This window comes from Pogonomyrmex barbatus, unplaced genomic scaffold (genome assembly GCF_055798465.1).
Source record: "Pogonomyrmex barbatus isolate J1 unplaced genomic scaffold, ASM5579846v1 scaffold15, whole genome shotgun sequence".
NCBI lineage: Eukaryota > Metazoa > Arthropoda > Insecta > Hymenoptera > Formicidae > Pogonomyrmex > Pogonomyrmex barbatus.
In genome coordinates, this window is record NW_028297111.1 from 4129039 (window position 1) to 4145028 (window position 15990).

Genomic DNA, 15990 nt, shown 5'->3' on the forward strand with positions numbered 1-15990 from the left:
GAGAATAAATTATATAATAAATTGTGTGTATAATAATACAATAAAGTATAGTCCTTTCCGCAAATATGTCTGTTGCACGTTTTGTTAACTATTTCAATGTATACAATAAAAATATCAGAATCGAAACGATGACGATGACGATGATGAAGGTCTACAAAGTCTAAATATATAAAATATATTTATAATATTTATATATATAAATAATGTACAAATATATTACATTATATATTTGTAATGTCCAATGATATAAATTGTTCATATTTTTAAAGATACCCGCACCATGATAAAAATTCACAAATATACAGCGCCATAACGTTTTTATTTTGCAAATAAAATGTTATTAAAAATTTTTCGCAACTATGGGCAACTATGCTAAGATAAGACTTGAGCTATATGCCAAACGCAAAGAAATCCTTAGTACAAGGGTCGACAAAACACTGAAATTTGGCACGGGCGTTCGCGAGCGCCCGCGAGTGCCCACCTATTGTGCACATCTCAGGAGCGTATCTAATATTTTTAATACCTTGGGATAAAGTTCCGCATTTCTAAATGAAACTTAATTTATGGATCAATCAATTTCAATCTCGACAGTTGTTGCATTTTTCAAATTTATTATCTGTTGCCATGCACATTCAAAATAAGCATGAAGAATATAAATTATGAAGAATATAAATTCACTTCAATTGTTATATAATGAATTCGATTGTTGGGAAATGCATGTTTTAGAAGAAGATTTACTTATTTTTATGACACCTTTTACTGTTGATATTAATATTGTTCCCGCAGATATACAATTAGAATTAATGGATTTAAAATGTGACACTGCTCTTAAAAATCGTTTTTATATAATGACTGACATCATACAATGGGAGACTGCATATTTGAATAGCCACTTTCGTGGCGTTATTTAATCATCATCAGTTATTTAATCCGCCGACCATCCATCCACAAATATTTAGATAATGCCATATGTTGATAAGGGCTCAGGCCCACTACCTAACTATCATCCCTAAAAATTCTCCCCGTACCAATCAGACTCTTTTTCCAAAATTCTGAACTGTGATAGGCTAACTCCCCTCACATCCCTAATAACTCGCTAATTTCTATTCGTTAAAGCGAGATATTCTTAATTTCCGAACCGAAGCTCCACCCCGCGACAGCTTTTTCACCAAGATCCTCCCGTGAGGAAACACACTTTGAAACCACACCTCGCACTTGTTCTTTGACCGACAGTTTTCACGCGTTCTGATCCGTTAGTTTTTTTTTTTTTTTTACGAGCAATCTTAAATCTTTTTTTGGGGAGCATTCGTGTACCTGCCCGTCAGTTCGCATTCGCTTTTAACTCTCGGTTTAGTTTTGTCGATTCTCTCCGAAGTAAACGCAGATTTAGTTAATAAACTTTAATATCGGGACGGGATATATATTAAATTAAAATAAACTTGTAACCCTTCTTTTAATTATCACTTTATTAAATTTGAGCGAGAGTTCCTTTTGTGCGCCCTTGTCTTCCAATTTCCCTGCGGAATCCTGCAGAGAATCATTGGCCGCTGATCCCGACCCCCAGCTTGTCTCTCGACGATCTACCTGCAACGACATTTCTTGTTATCATCACAGTAGTAAGTCGCATGGATTAATATGATCTACCCATCACTTAAATATTGTTTATTCTCCTTCCTCTCCTCCCTCTTACTTACCTCTCTGAGCCTACTGTCCTTAAGATTTAACACTTTTACACAATTTTACACTTACATAATTGTTTGTTTAAAATATTTATTTTTTTGTTCAATTATTTATACTGTAAAAACCGGGCATGGCCTTAAATATTTTAACGTAGAGGCTTACCCCGAACTGCCATGCCCGACGATCTCCGCACTTTTGTAACACCCGCGTGCTACACTTACATGCAATTTTACTCCACTCTCATGCGCCCATTCGGAATGATATTAATTATCTACCGTTATCATTATTTACCGAGTAATCACTATGCGTATCATTTCTCCTTTAAGTATTTGTGTTTTAATTCTGTACTTTCTTCATTTTAATTAATTAAATGATTACTTTAACGATCAATCAATTTATTCATTAATAATTTAACTCTCTCGTCACGCTCTCGCCCGCTGTCGGGGATCGGTTTTATCCCAGGCAAAAGATTAAATTCTCTTGCCTAAATTAACGGACCGACGTACGTCACGCAATCGGAGTCATAGCGTCTTTTTCAAATTCTTTTCATGTTGACATGTATCGTCTGATCTGTACGATGCATTCGACTCGCAGGCACGCTCCAGAGCGGCCACCTGCGAGAGGATATTCGGTGCGTCCTTCCTTGCCCCCTTCCATCCCTTCGATCTTTAACTAATAATTTCGGAGTCTGGACGTAACATATCCAGAGATAGAAAAATTGGGGACCCCTCCAGGATGAAAATTGCGATCTTTACAAACGGGAATGAGTATGACGAGATCTAAATCGGACAAAACGGAAGTAACTGAACAATATAAATATGCTGTGGCGGTCCCCCGCTCACACAACTAATACCTAGCAGAAACATACACGAAAAAGAACCGTGGCCCGTATGGCGCAGTGGTAGCGCTCGAGACTCATACACCAGATGATCTAGGTTCGAATCCCACCGCGGCCAACATCTTTTTTCCGTCATCAAAATACTTTATATCGTGGACAACGCTCCTCCAACACCAACCGCCACAATATGTTTTGCTGTTATTGTAAAAGGTTATTGTAAAGAAAAGGGGCATTTCCTTGAAAATTGTCAATTGAGAATTGCAAGTAATAATCGTAAGAAGAATACCGATCAAAAAAACTCCAATGGCCCCTTGAGATCGGATGTGCAAAGGGGACCCGAACGAGTTACACACCCTTCAAAAACTCCAGAATCCAAGTAGACAAAAACGCACCGGAAATTCGACCAATAACTGTAAACTTGGATAAACATAGTCGCGTGCCTACTGTGCAAGTAGAAATCCGTAAAATAACAGATGACGTAACTCTAATGCTAGACACCGGTTCGGAACCAAACATAATTAAAGAAAATCTCATAGAAGACGAAAAAATCAATTATACAAATATCTTAAAATTGAATGGTATAAATAATTATCCTGTTTACACTCTTGGGGAAATCACTTTAATTTTTTTCAATAAACCAGTAACCTTTTATATTGTAGCGGACGATTTCCCAATTCCGCAATCTGGTATATTAGGCAACAATTTCTTTAAACAAACATCATCGAAAATTGATTACGCACAAGGATGTATAAATGTATCCGGATTCGGGAGCTCGAGCCATGCTTGATGCAATCTCTCCTGTCGTGCTCCAGGAGGATTATTTGTATATTTGCCAATGGCGTTGGAGGGTGTCGCCGCTGCAGTCCGACCTGCATCCATCGAGAGAATAGGACCATCATCTCTCTGGAGTATCGGTCGTGGGGATTCGAAAGAATACATGTATATATGTATATTATAATATATGTATCATTGTATTGTTGACGTGTTATTCTAAACACGTTATTTGCGATAAATATCATCACATGCCTCGATAGTCGAAAGAATAAGATGCCTGCCCGGTAAGCAGGAGATCCAGGTTCGATTCCTGGCTGAGGTGGTATTTTTTCGCAAAATAATTACGAGTTTTCACGACTGGTTCGTGGTCGGGCCCCGTCGTGACGCACACCCTTCCTTCTTATTTGAGATGGAATCCGAATCCAAATACCTTTTCTCTCGCCAGAAATAGTGGCATCATCAAAATTGGAATCGTTATTTTATGTAAGAGTTGGCAACCCTAATGTTAAAATTGGATATGTACCGAAATTGAAGATAACGCATGGAATTTATCTAGGAGACACGGTCATGGAAAACGTCTCGGGAAAAGTATATTTAAATATCATAAACACACGGGACGAAAAAGTAGAAGTCAGGGTGCTGACCATAAATCTTAGACCTCTGAATGAGATGGTTGACCTTTGTGAAACCAGAATAAAGATTTTAGATTAGGAAGAATTAATAAATTCATACCCAAATTTCTTTTCGAAAGAAACCGAAAACAATATTGATCCTAATAAAGAAGAATTGTTAAACGAAAATCAAAATAAAAATGTAATAAGTGGAGAGGAAGACGAAATGAATATAAATGGCATTGAGATTGTTAATGAAAATAAAAATGGAAATAAAAATAAGAATGAAAATGAAAATGCAAAGAAGACGGAATTATAATTAACAAACATAAAGAAATTAAAACCTCCATAGATGAAGATAGAATTAATAAAAATTTAAAGATCGAAAATAAAAATGAAATTAAAATGAGAGGAAAGGAAAATCCTAATTTCGATATTCAGCGAGAGGGAAGTTACCAAACCTCCTCTGAGATATCCTCGCATCCCAAAATCCTTGGAGAAGGAAGTTACCAAACCTCGTCCAAAAATTTAAAAAATTCTGAATTTCTTGGAGATGAAAATTGTCGAATCACTTCAAGAAATAATTCTGGAATTACCGATGGAAGTTTCTGCACTCCTCGAGCATTTTCTAGCTCCGTCGGTTACGAAGAGGGAAGTTATCAAACCTCACTACGTAATCGGATACAATCCTGTCTGGAGGAAAATGAAAATATTAATTCCTCAGTTAAAAGGTGTTAAATTCCCGAGAGTTGGGATGATCTCGGAAAAAATGAACCCTCTCACATTACAACCCGCCAAAGAGCTTATAGAAAGAATACAAATAAATAAATCGAATGAAATAAATCGTAACAAATTAGGAATGAAAAACAAAAAACCGTCTTCAAATATTTTTAAATTAAAACAAAATCAATCAAAGAGATATTAAACAAATGTATACGCAAGCGTAAATCAAAGCATAAGGAAAAAGCTGTGCAAAAGTTACAGAGTAGTAGCAAAGGAAATGTAACAACTAAATGCTTAATTATCGGGAGAAAACCAAAGGAATAGACTCACAAAAATCATAGAATTATTGCGACTAGAACACTTGAATGATTATGAAGAGGAGAGTGTGATAAATCTTATAATTAATAGTTAAGACAGGTTTCATATACCTGAGGAAAAACTGACGGCAATTAATGTTTTACAACATAAAATATCAAACAACGGATAACCAGCCGATAAATACTCGTCAGTATAGATTTCCGCAAATTTATAAAGAGGAAATAAACAAGCAGATAGGAGAACTGTTAGAAGGGGACATAATAAAACGGAAACGGAGAGAATTGGGATTTTGGATAAATTTAAATTGAGATTTTGAGAGGATAAACATTAGATGCCATTTTAAATAATAATTTTATTTCATTAAAACTTAATCAATTAATTTAAATTATTTTTAAAAAAGATTTAGAATAATTAGTCAATTAGTTTTACATAATAAATAAAATATTTATACATATATAAATACATTATATATGAATATAATTAATTATATTTATAGTTTTATATTAGATATTTTGCTGTTATGATTTAAATTTGAAATATAATATATATATTATTAACTTATATTTATATTTATATTCAAACATCATTAATTTAATTTAAATAAAATATTTTATTTACAATAAAAAGATTTGTAAGTTTTTATAAAATTATTAAAAATTAATTTTTTTTATAGAAAATTAAAAAATGAATGAAACAATTATTTTAAATTTAAATTAATTAATTATATTAATTTTAATTTAAAGATACAAAGATACAAAGATACAAAGATACTAAAAATTATTTATATAAAAAATAAAAAAATTTAATTAAGATTTAATTTATGTTTAGTAAATTTATTTTAAGAATGAAAATATATATAAAGTTTTTTTTGAGAAGTTAGAATGAGTATATTATTTAAATAATAATTATTTTAATTATAAGATTTATATTTAATTTGAGAAATTATTAGGAAGTTAATACTAGCAATTTTTATTGATAAATGTAATAAAAGTAGTGCCAGCAATTGCGGTTATACTATTATTTTGAATAAATTAGATTAGTTTTGTTAAATAGAAAATTATATTATATATTTTAATTGGAATGAATTTATTTTTTATTTTAATTTATTTGGTGAAATAAATATTAATTTAAGTTAATGAGGTAAATTTGTTAAAAATATGATTTATTTAATAAAAAGTTTGTTGAAAAACTAGGATTAGATACCCTATTATTCAAAATAAAGGTTTTTGTGGAACTGGTGATTAAATGTATAATCATTAAAATTAATAAATTTGGCGATATTATAGTTAATTAGAGGAATTTGTTGTGTAAATTGATAATCCACGATAGAATGAACCTGTTTAGAAATTTATGTTGTTTATTGTTGTTTTAAAATTATATTATTAGATTAATAATTAAAAAATTTTTGATATTAGATTTTAATTCAAATCAAAATGTAGTTTGGATAGGGTTTAAAATGAGTTACAGTTTAGTATATTATAAGAATATTAATTTTTAATAATTAATTGAGGAAGAATTTAATTGTAAATTAATATAATTTTATTAGTTGATAAAAGATTTATAATGTGTACAAATTGCCCGTCATTCTCAAGAATATATGAGTGAGAGAAGTCACATAGTAAATATATTGGAAAATGTATTTAGATAAAATTCCATTAAAGGGATTTGTTGGAATAATGTTGTAAAATTTAAGAAAGATTAAATTTTGATTCTAAATTTAAAAATTAATTATTTTAAAGATGTGATGTTAATAGTTTATTGGTAAATAAAATTATATTTTTTAAGGTTGGTTATAGTAATAAGAGGAATTAATTTTTTTAATTATAAAGTTAAGTAAATGAAAATATTTTAATGTGAAAAAGATAATTTTATTTATTTTACCTTTTGTATCAGGGATTAATAAATTATGTTTTTATTATTTATAAAAATATTCTCGAATTTAAAAGAGCTAAAAAGAGTATGATAATTAATGTAAAATAATTACTATTAATAACTTTTTAGAGAAGAAATTTTAGTCAATTTTAAAGATATCTAGTTCTTTTTGAGTAAATTTAATTTTTATTTGGTTGTATGAATATAGGATGATAAATTTGTTGTATTGTTAAAAAATGGAATAAGTTTTAATTAATTTATTTTTATTAATTTTTATGATTTAATGGGTTGGTTGTCTTGTTTGGGAATTATTTTATTTGAATATAGATAATTTATAACTGGATTTATAATTTATGGGATGAACTATAAATTTAATTAAAATTGTTAAAGAAAAATTTATGTTAAAAAATATTTATAAGATTTGAATTTTTTGATAAAAATGTAATAATTTATTTATATATTAAAAGTTATAATATTTAAATAGATTTATTTTAATTAATTAAAGAAGTTATTATAATTATTAAAATAGTAATAAAATGTTAATATAAGTATAGATTATAAATGATGTTTTTATAAGTAAGCATTATTGTTAAAGTAATAGAGTTAAAATTATTTGGTAAATTAATTTAAGGAACTCGGCAAATTTAATAGGTTCACATGTTTAATAAAAACATGGCTTTTTGAATATAATTTAAGGTCGGCTCTGCCCTATGAAATTTTATTTTAAATGGCTGCAGTAAATTGACCGTGCAAGGGTAGCATAATCAGTAGTTTTTTAATTGGAAGCTGGAATGAAAGAGATTGATGAAATCTTTACTGTCTCAAATTGATGATTAGAATTTTATGATTACTTCGCAATCGCCTTACAATACGCCCATATGGATTGAATTTAAGAAAGAGGATTCTTCAAAGAAAGAGGATTCTTCAAAGAAAGAGGATTCTTCAAAGAAAGAGGATTTTTCAAAGAAATAAACGATGGAGAATGATATTAGATTTCCGGGCATTAAATGAAACCTATCGGAGATGCGTATCCACTACCAAATATAATTGATATCTTAGATCAACTGGGAGGAGCTCGATTTTTCAGTATGCGATCTAGTCTCAGGATTTCATCAAATAAAAATGGATCCAGCAGATAGCCATAAAATCGCTTTTACAACACCTTTTGAGCATTACGAATTTGATAGAATGCTATTTGGATTGAAACATGGTACTTTCCAACGATTAATGAATTTAGTTTTATCAGGATTACAAGGAAAAGAATTATTTGTTTATATGGATGATATTGTTATTTATGCGTCGTCATTAGAAGAGCATGAAAGAAAATATAATCTTTTAATAGATAAATTATGCGAAGCAAATTTAAAACTACAGCCCGATAAATGTGAATTTTTAAAATCAGAGATAACTTATTTGGAACACGTTATAGGAAACGGAGTTAAACCTGATCCAAAAAAATTAGAGGCTGTATGACGACTTCCTAGCCCAAGACTAGGCCTAAAAACATTAAACAATTTCTAGAACTAGCAGGATATTATTGACGATTTATACCTAATTTTTCTAAACTAATAAAACCTCTGACAAATTTTATTAAAAAATGACGTACGTTTCGAATGGACACAAGAGCAAGAAAAATAATTTGAAATATTAAACCAAAGATTATGTGAAGAACCCGTGCTGCAATACTCTGATTTTTCAAAGCCTTTTATCTTAACTATCGACGCTTCCGGAGTAGCTATAAGAGGAATATTGTCGCAGGGTGAAATAAATAAGGATCGACCAGTCGCGTATGCGTCGCGAACTCTAACTGATAATGAATTAAAATACGATACATACGAAAAGGAAGCGCTGGCTATACTACATTGTGTTAAATTTCCGCCCATATTTATACGACCGAAAATTTACTTTAGTCACAAATCATAAACCTCTATTATAGTTTAAAAAAACGCGCAAGATACCAACATGAGAATATTGCGATGGAGATTAAAATTAGTCAAATACAATTACGATGTTGTATACAAAGCAGGAAAAACTAACGTAAACGCCAATGCGTTATCCAGAAATGTGGTGCATTTTGAAGAAATGGACTGCAAGGCAATTACTAATAGAAAAATTTTTAATTCTAATGAAGCAAAGGATGCGAAAATAATTTCCAAAATGCTAGAAGAACCCGATGAGGAGGAAGAAATAGAAGAGGAGGAAAAGTCCTCGAGTTATATCTTCTAGACGACGAGTAAACAGAAAATTTACTACCTGATGACGATCTGTTTAAGGATAATACGAATTCAATACTCTTTACACAAGAAGAATTAGATGAATTACCAGTACAGCAGACAGAGAAAGTACTAATACATGATCCACCGAGAGCGGAATCCACCAAAAGAATGCTCACTTGTAGCCAAACGACAAACGAAAGAAATAAACGCTTAAAATTAACGCAAACTCAAGGAGAAAATGAAATTAATGAAATTGAGGATCAAATCAGCAAGAGCGACAAGGAAAAGGAAAATGACGAAGAAACTGACGACGAAGAAGAAAGCGAAATAATAAATGAAGGAAATAAAGAGCTTAGTACAAATACACTTAAACCGACTATCATTGACAACAAGCTAATAAAAATGTTGTTGATTCCCGCGAATTATTATTTTTACGGAAAGATAACGTAGCATATTTTGTTGATGTCGACAGAAATCCATTAGATTCTGGAACACAAAAATTATTCGAGCGCAACGAATTGCCTACCCTCAACGAATTCACTCTATGTAGACCACAAGTCGTGAAATGCAAAAACTATTTTCACGTGTCCTTACCCATTGATGAAGAATTAAGAGAAGAGCCAACAATGATTTTAAATTATATAATGCAAACTCTGATTGAATTACGAAAAATAACAGAGGAATTAAAATTAGAAACTATTAGTATTGCTAAAACGGATTTTATTTGCAACATTCCGTGGAACAATATTAAAGCACAAATGCAAATGACCTTTTTCGACTCACTAACTAAACTAATTATTTGTAATGGATTGATAAAATATCCTCCGAAAGATCTTCGTCTTTCTATAATAGGCGAAACACATTGCTCACCTACAGGTGGACATAAAAGCGTTACTAAAACAGAATTAAGCACAATTACTAAACTTGGGAAAATATAAAATATGATGTCCAACGGTATATTATTCAGCAATGCCTACAATGTCAATTGAAGAAGTTAGTACGCGTTAAAACGAAACAACCCATGATAATTACCGACACTCTGGGAACTGCCTTCGATAGGAGCACCTAAGGCGATATTATCGGATCAAGGGAGAAATTTTATTAGCGAGCTAATGAAGAAGCTCGCCAGAATATTTAAAATCCGTAAGTTACGAACAACCGCTTTCCATCTTCAATCTAACGGATCTTTGGAGAGATTACATCACGCACTAGGAGAATATTTAAAACAATATTCCAATGAGCAAAGACAATAGGATCGATGGATAGGACTCGCGATGTTTAATTACAATACTAGCGTGCACGAGGCTACCAAGCACACTCCATATGAGCTAGTTTTTGGGAAAATAGCAAGGATTCCATCACATAAACCCTTAGCTCCCGAAGAACAGTTAACAAGTTACGACGATTATTTAATAAATTTATAATAAAATAAACTTGTAATTTCTTTTAATTATCACTTTATTAAATTTGAGCGAGAGTGTTCCTTTTGTGCGCTCTTGTTTTCCAACTTCCCTGCGGAACCCTTCAGAGAACCACTGGCCGCTGGTTTCAACCCCCAGCTTGTCTCTCGACGATCTACCTGCAATGACATTTCTTGTTATCATCACATTAAGTCGCATAGATTAATATGATTTACCCATCATCACTTAAATACCGATTGTTCCCCTTCCTCCCCTCCCTCTTACTTACCTCTCTTACTTACCTCCCTACCGTCCTTAAGGTTTAACACTTTTACACTTACATAATTGTTTGTTTAAAATATTCATCTTTTTTGTTCAATTATTTATACTATAAAAATCGGGCATGGCCCTATTTTAACGTAGAGTCTTACCCCAAACTGCCATGCCCCGACGACCTCCGCACTTTTGTAACACCGGCGTGCTACACTTACATGCAATGTTACTCCACTCTCATGCGCTCATTCGGAATGATATTAACTGTTATCATTATCTACCGAGTAATCATTATGCATATCATTTTTCCTTTATGTTAAGTATTTGTATTTTAACTCTGTACTTTCTTCGTTTCATTTTAATTAATTAAATGATTACTTTAACGATAAATCAATTTATTTTTCATTAATAATTTAACCCTCTCGTCACGCTCATTCCCGCTCGCTCTCGGGGATCGCATATGGTTCTATTCCAGGCAAAAGAGATTAAATTCTCTTGCCTAAATTAACGGACCGACGAACGTACGTCACGCAGTCGGAGTCATAGCGTCTTTTTCAAGATATTGACCCGTATCGTCTGATCCTGTACGATGCGTTCGACTCGCAGGCACGTTCCAGAGCGACCACCTGCAAGAGGATATTCGGTGCGTTCTTCCTTACCCCATCCCTTCGACCTTTAACTAATAATTCCGGAGTCTGGACGTAACAAGCGGATAGCATAATCTCCTAGCGCAGAGTGCATAACGTGTAAGGCATGAAAGAATGGACCAATCAGAGTCCTTCATTCTCATTTCATCGAAGTGAGAAATGATTATTCGCATACTATTGATGCATAGATCTTTTTTGTTAGGCTTCGGATTGTAATTTTACAAGTTCAGTATTGTTCTTTAAAGTAATTTTTTTCAATTCAAACTGCGGAACTATATCATTTTGTCCATACGAGACTGTAAAACTTATATATATATATATATATATATATATATATATACACACACACACACACGAGGGTAGTCTGAAAAAACTTTTAACTGACTAAATATGAAGATGACGTTACTCGTCAAAACCATTCTAGTACTACAATAGTATATGCTTTGAAAGACTTTTGTGAAAATTTCAGCCATTTTGGACGCTCATTGTTGTTTGACAGTCGTTTGTGTCAGTCGATGTCAGAGTTTTTGTAAAAATGGAAAAAATTGAATATCGTGCCATGATTAAATTCTTACATTTGAATGGCAATACACCTGCGCAAATTAAAATCGAGTTGGACGCTGTTTACCGGGACTCTGCCCCATCATTTGCCACCGTAAAAAGATGGACAGCTGAATTTAACGTGATCGTATCAGCTTGGCTGATGATGAGCGTTCGGGACGGCCAAAAACTGCGACCACCGCTGATAACATCGAAAATGTTCACCAAATGGTACTAGGCGACCGTCGAATCAAGATTAAAGAGATAGCAAAGGCTATGGGCATATCGAAAGAACGCGTTTGTCATATATTGATTGAAGAATTAGATATGCGCAAGCTATCCGCGCGTTGGGTGCTTGCTCACTTTGGATCAAAAACGAATTCGAATGAACATTTCCAAGGCCCTGTTGGAGCGGTTCAAGCGAAACGAGTCAAATTTTTTGCGTCGATTCATAACTGTAGATGAAACTTGGATCCACAACTACACTCCAGAGACAAAAGAACAGTCAAAACAGTGAATTGCAAAGGGTGAACCTGCTCCGAAAAAAGTGAAGACGGTTCCATCAGCTGGGAAGATAATGACGACTGTTTTTTGGGATAATCACGGAATTGTGTGTATTGACTATCTTGAAAAAGATAAAACAATAACGGGAGCGTATTACGAATCATTATTTGATAAGCTGAAGGCAGAAATTACAAAAAAACGGCATTTGAAGAAGAAGAAAGTGCTGTTCCATCAAAACAACGCACCTGCTCACACTTTTGGCGATCGCCAAAAATCACGAACTGCACTTTGAATTGATTGACCACTCACCGTATTCACCAGATCTGGCCCCCAGCGACTTTTTCCTGTTTCCTAAGCTTACAGTTTCGCTTGGAGGACAGAGATTTTCATCGAACAAAGAGGTCATCGCATACGTAAACGCCTATTTTGCGGAGCAAGACGCCAACTACTATTTGGAGGGGTTAAAGAGGTTAGAGTATCGATGGGAAAAGTATATCGACTTAAAAGGAGATTATGTTGAAAAATAAAACTATATTTGACCGAAAAAATACTTGTTTCTATGTTAGGCTCAAAACTTTTCAGACTACCCTCGTATATATATATATATATATATATATATATATATATATATATGTATATATAAAATAGGAATTTTTATATATATATATATATATATATATCTAAAATAAAAATACAAATTATATGTTGACTGTTTTTATTGAAAATACTGACGGGATTATCGACACATTACAGCATTTTTTAATTGGCTTTACAGATTACAAAATCCTTTTGTGCAATTGAAACATAGTACAAAAAAGAAGTGCAGGATGGTCGATTTCGATAAAAAATTAAATTCACTTTATTCTAGCAAGCAAGTTTATTGAACATTTTATCGATCCCATAGATCGTTTGTCTTTATCTTTCCTCTGCAACGCCATCTATTGCAAGATCTGTCAACTACAATTACTATTCTACTTATCATTTTATACTGCGCTAAGCATATATATACGCGTAAATACACAATCTGTTCAAGTCTCAAACTTTTTTTCTAAGCTTTCAATCATAAATCCAAAAATATAATATTGTTTATTCATTTAGTCCGAAATGCGGAATGCACTCATTTTGTATATATGAGCTGTAGAATTTTTGTATTAAGGAAACGAAGATCTGATACAGCTGTAACAGCTGTACGAGCTAAAATTACGTGAATTTTTTAATTTTTTTCTTATTTATTTGTTAAATCGATTGTCCCGTATATTTTTTTGTGCATATTTTAATTGCCTGAGAGGATTTTGTAATCTGTCAAGCCAATAAAAAGTTCTTTGGCACTGTAATGTGTCGGTAATTCCCGTCGCTTTAGGATCTCCTTAATGTATTGAATTAATCATGGTGATTCCAATGCTAATTTCCTTTCCGAGCACCTGATTAGTCTACTGATAGAGTTCAATTGTGACGTGTGAGCATGTACTCTTTGAATCGCGTCTTTTTCCTGAAAATAAAAGATGAATCGCGACTATTGCAGTCGATGGCGACGGCCTGTTCGGCCGGAGGAAAGATAATTTATTCAGTCGACCAATGGAGACGACCTATTCGGCCGATGGTGCAACCCACGGGAGTGAAATTAACACCATGGTTTCCTGCAACACGGAAAAAACGAGGGCACTCGAAAGTGAGGGTTGACATAACCAATCAGAAAACGCCATGGCACTAGCATGACTTCCACTGCAGAAGATTGTTCCAGCAACTTTATAAGTATTTTATGTAAAATTAAATAGTCAACCAGTCATAACACAGTAATTAATTAATTTAATAAATAAGAGGTACAACAAACTGATCTAATTTATTATATTTATTATATATTAATATTAATATTAATTTGTATTCAAATTTTCAAGCCTTTGTAACAATATAACTTCAACATAAATTTGCATTTTTTATTTTTTATAATCGTCGAGATGAAATAAATTAATAATTTTTTAAACAGAGTTTAAAAGAAGAAAAGCTATATTAATATAAATTTTATTTCAGATTATTTCACTGATCCAGCAATACTGGATTTTTGGACGTGACGCGATGTCTGCAAATATGAGCAAAAGGTAATTAAATTTATAAATTTATATATTCTAATCGACAAATCTTGTATTATAATTTTTTATATTTTATTTTTCCAAAACGTATTTTCTAGAACATACACTATGGAACTTATATATATGGAATTATATAGAACATCCAATGTATATGAGAGGCTCAATTACATAAACAAGTAATATGCTAATATATAGTACAACATACAGTAAGATAATTTCTGTGATAGTACAACATACATTATGTAAAATAATTTCTGTGATATTATTGTGATGCATATATTGTGATAAGTATACGAAGCATGATATCTCTATTCATAGGTACATGTAAATATTGGTGAAAATATATCGTATTTGTGCAGTTTATTTGATAAGAAATATGTCTATATATGTCTATATATTTTGTATATAGTGTTTATTTTTGTCTTTGTTAATTTTATATACTTATTTAATCATCTAATTATCATTTAATATCTATTTCAAATTTCGATATTGAAAAGATTACATGTATATATAAGACAAAACTCGTCAACCTTACAATTTAGTTCGCACTCCACCAGATGACAGTGTCTCATCTTTTGTTGTAGGGAGAAGATATCTTAATATGGCCGGCGTGAACAGTGTCGTCGTTCGTGCCTTCTGTGTGCGTACGGTCGCCAAGCCAATAGGAGGAGAGGATAATTACTCAGCTCACTGGCGCTAAGAAAATTCAATAGCACTTTATTGTCTTGAGGTATCGTGCTGATATTACAATACATGTAAACTCGGATTCGAGATGTCTTGCCCGAGAGCAGTTTCAAGACTCTTCATGCTTAAATCCAAAAGGGACGAAGTCGCGCCAAAGCGTTCGTAAATTCGCTCTCTCTACGCCATGACGTACACAACTTATAGAGGGAGGGATCGCTAAAAGAAAAAGAACGCTGAGCCTACATTGTTGCTTATCTTATATACAGAGCTTTCATTTCTCTTAGTATATGTTCTGTGGGTGCGGCCTATGCAGTCGAAGTATGGTCTATGCGGCCGAAAGAGAGCGGCCGGAGGAATGATAGTTAGCGCTTTAGAACGCTGTCCTATCACTAGTACAACACACTTTTTCCTGTATTAAGAGAGAGCTCGAAATCGAGTGAAGATTTAGCGGATGTACACCTTTATATATTTATACGTTTTATATACTGTCTATGAAAATTTTGAAATACGAGATAATTATCTCATCCTGCGCCGCGTCGCGGCCCGCGACCCTAATCGTTTGGATCCGCAACAGGTGTGTAGCGAGCAGGTGTGTGGCATCCCACGAGTCGCCACATAAGCATGCTTTCTGGCATGCTGTGTGGCGTTTTATTTTAAAAAAGACAAAAATGCTATGCAAACTTGTAAAAAAATATGACATGATAAGAATGCCGTGAAGGAATGCATATACTACAAATGATTTGCGAGATTTTATTCTAAAAATTTTTTATCTAAAACAATTATTTTCGAGTTGGTCAGTTGAGATTGATAGCGATAAAGTGAA

At 32.6% G+C, this 15990-nt stretch overlaps 1 protein-coding gene and 1 long non-coding RNA gene across 12 annotated transcripts in view; one reads left to right on the plus strand and one right to left on the minus strand.

Moving 5' to 3' along the window:
* Grip (Glutamate receptor interacting protein) overlaps positions 1–15990 on the minus strand; it is a 256270-nt gene that overhangs the window by 72885 nt on the left and 167395 nt on the right. The gene's annotated exons all lie outside the window — the stretch shown is intronic.
* Positions 13852–15523, plus strand: LOC148937270 (uncharacterized). The gene is made up of 3 exons (XR_016138467.1): positions 13852–14492; positions 14582–14659; positions 15068–15523. It is a non-coding gene; the product is annotated as an uncharacterized LOC148937270 (long non-coding RNA).